This window comes from Gekko japonicus, unplaced genomic scaffold, assembly GCF_001447785.1.
Source record: "Gekko japonicus isolate JY-2015 unplaced genomic scaffold, Gekko_japonicus_V1.1 scaffold157, whole genome shotgun sequence".
NCBI classification, from domain to species: domain Eukaryota; kingdom Metazoa; phylum Chordata; class Lepidosauria; order Squamata; family Gekkonidae; genus Gekko; species Gekko japonicus.
Window position 1 is genome coordinate 531,775 of NW_015168051.1, and position 6,000 is coordinate 537,774.

The following is a 6,000-nucleotide window of genomic DNA, read 5'->3' on the forward strand; positions in this document are numbered from 1 at the left end:
TGAAGCCTCAAGTCAGGCTCTTTAGACCCAGCAGGAGGTCTGTTTCAGAAACTCGCTTAGTTGTCAAATAATTCTCATTGGTTTTCTGTGTTTCTTCTTTGTAGTCAGAGTGTTTTAAGTACAGGGTACCTATGCACAGAGTCTGTAGCTCAGTTTAGTAGAAATAATTGCACTGTAACCCTTCTGTCTCATCCCCAAATGATGTACCACTCTGACATTATGGCTGCTGTCATGATCTGGACTGTGCCACCAGAGGCCTACTAGGCCCAAGGAGCCTGGCTAGCAGTAGGTGAGGCTGGGCCTACAACTCCCAGAAGCCCCTGGGAGGTTTTGGAGCCAAAATGGACCAATAGGAAAAGAGGAGGGCTTGGAATAAAAGTTCTGGAGCAGCAGGAAGAGTTGTTTTTTCTTCCAGAGGGTAGAGCCAGAAGAGAGGCTGCTGCAGGGGGGCAGAGCCAGAAGGAAGGCTGCTGTGGGAAGAAACCCTCATCCTGAAGGGAAGGGTGAGTTAGTCTGAGGTCACCTGAGAGAGTGAGCTAGGGACGGTATATATTTAAAAACGTTAGGGCATTTGATTTCTTTTGTTTTCACCCACTTACTGTTATTATTCTGCACCTTGTTGTTTGACCTCCTATAAAATAAACCTTTTTCTTGTTTCACTCTGCCTGGTCCTCACACCTGTTATTCAGCCTAAAGGGAGGACTGAAGGTCTTGGGAGGGTACTCTGGGCCTTCTCAAGGGAACATAAATCCAGAGTGGTGGCAGCGTCAGGTGACACCCCACCTGAGTCGTGACAGCTGCATTCGGTTGTCACAGTATACAGCTGTTTGCTTAAACTACAGTTTGTTGTACACCGGTTAATCTACTAAACATACATAATTGACAATAGCTCTGTGATGCCAAACACTTTAATCTCCCTTCATGGGTTAACATGAATATTAGAAGGCCTAATCCAGCTCACAAGTGTTTGTGCTCTCAATTTCTCTGCAGCTACCATCAGTATCTCTTTCAAGGCCAGACTCGAGAGTGTGATAATTGGTTAATCATGGGAACCTGTTCTCAGTTGTTTAACCAGATGGGAGGGGGAAATTAGCAGCAATTACCAATGTCCTCTGGAAAGTTCCAAAAAGAAAAGGCTTGATTGGACCTGAGAGACCACCTGATGCCATAGGGTAAGAAGCTCTGAGGGTATATGCCATGCTAGTGTGCCTAGATATGTTCTGTTCCATCATGATGGACTGCAACATATAGATAACTTTTATGCTGCTCTGTGGATTTTATGCTGCAAGAGACTGACCATCTAATACTAAGTTAGCTTTGTTTTCTTGTTGCTAAGCCATGAAGACTGTACTGCATAGTCAATTTTTAAATAATTTAATAAACCTAAACAGGTCTGGTTTTCTTGTGTGCATCCAACCTCGAGGACCCACAAGTTTGGTAAGTTGTTCAGGGGTTCCGCACAGGGGACCAGGATCAATAATGTGCGTGGGGGGTTGTTCCTGGCTTGGGTCTGTAACAAGTTCAAAAAATACCAATTAGTCTACTGTCTTATTTTACACCACCACCACGTAAAATGCCTGAATGCTCCCTTGCACTACCAAGCTATTGACTGACTGCAAAAACTGGCAGAGACCTTTTGTTCCGGAGTTAAAATTCAGGGATCTATTGAAACAGCCAGGGAAAGGTGAAGAACCTCTGGTAGCTAAGAGTGAGAAGGCTTGGTTGGTTTGAGGTGTCTTACCTAGTTTTTCAATCTTAGTTTTGCTGCTTCACTAAAGTCCTAATTTAAAAGAACAAAACAAAACTCTGAAACAAAATTAATCTTATACCGGTCCCCCCCTTCTTTCATGCAATTTTACTGCCTTTTGAAGTTCTTCTTACGAGAAGCTGAAGTTCCTGAAGTCCATTCATGCTTGCTGAATCATTTGGGGGGGGGGGGTTCTAAGAAGTAGCAAATTTTTTTGTTGTTCTGTATTTCTGTCTCTGTAGTCAAAAAGCTGAAAGGGGCAGTGCCAGTGAAAAACAAGGATTTCTACACTCTGACATTGCAACAAACCACAGTTAACATGGTGTGTACAAACTATGGTTTATAATTCCATTTTAGTAATGCAAACAAGTCACAGTTTGTGGAGCAGCCTGTGTTCACACTTTAATCACACCATGACTAAACACTATGCGTCACCATGACATCTGAATGTAGCTTGTATATAGAAGCAGCCAAAACAGACCTTGCAACTCCAGTTTTTCCCATTCCATATGCTTCAGTTTCCACTATTAGCAGAGACAGACCCTATTTTTTGTTCCTAATGAAACTAGTTTGTTCATTTATTCAGAAACAGTTATTTTCTTTTTTTTTGATATAGTTAAAATCATACTAGGAAGTCATTGCTGAAACAACAAGGCTCAGAAAGTGCATGTCAGGTTTAATTGGGACCAAAGCGAACATTGCATCACGGGAAAGTATTTTCTGTTTTTTATCTATTTTTCTAGATCTGCAACCTGGAACAGAAGTTTATTAACAGGTAGTTCTAACTGTCTTGTCTTCCAAATTTCATGACAACTTGAGGAACAAATTAATGATGATATAATCACTTCTATGCAGGAGGTATCATATTTATGAAGTAGGAAACTTAAAATCCAGAGTAGCGGGTATGTTGATTATAGCAAAACACCTTAAAGATGTGGTATAAGCTTTTGTAAACCATGAAAACTCATGTTAGTCTTTAAGATGTTACTAATATTACAAATATGCAATCTTCCAACAATTAGAATACCATTCTAGGGGGTTAATATTAGTTATTTGCTTTTATTATTATGTTTATATTCTGTCACATACTGCACTCAAAGAACCTTACTATAATTAAGGACAGTGAGAGTTGATGCAATCACTGGTGGGAAGTTAGACCAGAAATGTAGATATTGGCAACAAATGCAATTAGTACATATCTGTCTGACAGCCTGATGCTTTGGTTACTGTTAAAGCATTTGAATTTACTGGAGAGAATTCATTTGTGTTGGGGAGGTGGGTAAGGGTAACCTTCTTCTTGATGAGACATTCATTGACCCCAACACCTCATTGAAAAGGTAATTTTTCGAAAGTTAGAGAGCTGAACATCCATACAACAAACGATTCTATAACACTCGAGTTTGAATTTGTCTTTAATATGCAATTTAATTGTTAACTTAGAAGTCACTGGCAAATCTTGGGACCACTTTGAGGAATGAGGCACCCTCACCTTTTCCCTCCCACTGTAGTTTCCTGAGATCCTAAAAAGTTGCTCCTGAGTATCATTGGAAACCCCTCTCCTCAGAAGAGTGAAGGGTCAAGGCTGGAGGGAAATTGGTGATAATCAGACACACTTGAGTATCATTGGAAACCCCCCTCCTCAGAAGAGTGAAGTGGAGGGAAATTGGTGATAATCAGACACACAAGCCTTTGCATGAATAAAAGCCACTTCCATTCATGCCATGGCACTGCTGGTCATCTGTATTTCTAAAACAGTGGCTACTAGGCTCAAGGGCAGAAAGATAAAGATGAAGTATAAGTGCAATTTTTAGGAGTGAGAACAAGACAACATTCCATTTATTTATTAAAACATGCTTTATTAATACACTTGGGAACCTCTGCTTTCAAAGCTAGAGTGCATCTGGCAGGTTTATTTCTTTACACAGAAATGGATTTTGCATCAGGAGTTAGAAACTGCAAGAGCCCCAATTCCCTTTCCATAATTCAAACTTTGCAGCTCATAAACTACTGGTAAATTTATAATGGAGGAGTTCACTTTGGAATGTCTACTGCATCCTATACTTCTGGGATGACTTCAGTAGTATTTTTAATAGAAAGCAAAAGGCCTTTGGCCCTACAGAAGCCAGACTCTCTGAGCAGAGAGGCTGTACATTTGAAACCCAGATACAGAAACTCTGAATCAAGGAGCCACAAAAATCACAAGGGTGGCCCACTGTTTTATAAAGAAAAGTTTACCAGATGTGTAAAAAGTATGTTTTCTGCAGCCTAGATCAGAAAATGAGACACATTTTGCTATAGGCCTTTTGGCATCTTCTCATGGTACAATAAGATGGAATCTTCACCGTGGCTGCTGATTTCCAGATCATGGAAGCATATTGAGTAACTGGACAAATAAAAGGCAGTGATGAATACAATCACTTCAGCATAAGCCACCTCTATAAATAAACAGCATGCCAAAGAGATGAGGATACACTGAAGAACAAAAAGGGCAATTTTCTCCCAGTTTCCACTGCTTTCTGCCATAATTGAAACATGCCATCCCTAAATTTTGGCAAATCTACAAACAGAACTACAGGAGCTTCATATCCTCCTTTGACTGTGGTCCAAAGGAGGGACCATTTGGAAGTAATCTCCATTGAAATCATTAAGACTTACTTCCAAATGAATATATTTGTTGAGGTGTCTGTTCTAGTCTTTAAACAGGCTACAAACAATCCAACAGAGGTTATTCAGACTCTGTGGTTTGTATTTCCATCTCTATTACACTTCATTCTATTCACACGTCAATTTAACTGCTCAATACAATTCAAGAGACCTGTACAGAGAAGAATGCTTAAACCCATTGGTTTCAAGGAACTTAAGACTCAATATTGGATTGTGGCCATGAACAACAGAGGTCAACTCTAATTCATTCAGAATCTGGAAGGCATGTGCCATTGTAGATTTGTACTCCCCCTCCCCCCCAAATTGTTGAACAAATCTAATATTCTATTTTAGTCTTATCCTCCCTCAGTTGCAGAATTTAGATGGCAGCAATCCAGCGATGTAAAATGTCAGAACAAATAGGAAACACTTCTCATAATAGGCTCAGTATTCAGTGCTCCCAGTATACATGTCTTAACGTGGTGGATTCTACTGCACGGGTTACAGCAAAAAATATATATGCTGTTTTAGACTTGATACACTAATTAGAAACATATTAAAATGGGATTCTATTCAGTTTATTAACATGAAACCATTTTTAATTACATCAAAGTATATACACACAAAGCAGCTGCAATCTTGCCTATGTGAACAAAGTGAACATAATTTAATTTTAAGACTTAATTTTAATTAGAAATAGTCTGCATAAATGCTAGGGAGTAGGTTAGAAGAGTATGTCTGCTGGTGTGTGAGTCTGAATGGTTAGGTTGCTAGGAGTTAGAAGTTTTTAAGCAGGCCTAGTAATAGCTAGGGCAGCTCTGTGGTAGACCGGTCGGTCATTGATTTTTAGTGCAATCGTTAAGGAATTTTTACAGCAGGTTGTTATTTATTATCTAGCATCAGTGATACCTAGTTGTGTCCAGCTCGTGTGAGGTTTAGCATCAGCTAACCATTAGCGGTCTGAAGTTCCGATGGAGACCTGCTGTGGCAGCAATGCCTGGCCAACAGATTCCGGTGCTCGTGGGGAGGGGAAAGTATAGCAGTGGGCCCAGGCAGTACACCAAGGGAAGGACACTGAGAAATAAAGTGGCTCGGTGCCCTTCCAGCCTGCGGCCCATCCCAAGGGTTGTTGGCAGTGGGGCCAGGGTTGATAACCCCCCTCTGGCATTGGTGTTGTGCAATGCCAGGTCTATTAATAATAAGACCACAGTCCTTTGGGACTTTGTCCTGGACCAACGGGTTGACCTGGCGTGCATGACCGAGACCTGGGTGCGAGACAGGGAGACTGTGGCTCTCTCCCAGCTTGCCCCACCGGGGTTCTCGGTCCTCCACCATTCACGAACTAGGGGGTGGGGGGAGGAGTTGCTATTTTCATTCAGGAGGCTTACTCCTTCAGGGCACTCCCATCTGTGGAGATCACGGGCTTGGAGTGTGTCGGCCTGATGCTGGAGGCTGAGCAGAGTATGGTGATCTGGCTGGTGTACTGACCACCTAACGCACCGGCCAGTAGTCTGCTGTCCCTGCTGGAGGCCGTATCAGGCTGGGCGTTGGAGTACCCTAGACTGGTAGTCATGGATGATTTCAATGTCCATGCCAATGAAGTGGCTTCC

The 6,000-nt window shown here is 41.7% G+C and overlaps 1 protein-coding gene across 1 annotated transcript in view; it reads right to left on the reverse strand.

The window, feature by feature from the left end:
- The window catches only part of PIEZO2 (piezo-type mechanosensitive ion channel component 2), a 428,995-nt gene that overhangs the window by 239,313 nt on the left and 183,682 nt on the right, over positions 1 to 6,000 (reverse strand). The gene's annotated exons all lie outside the window — the stretch shown is intronic.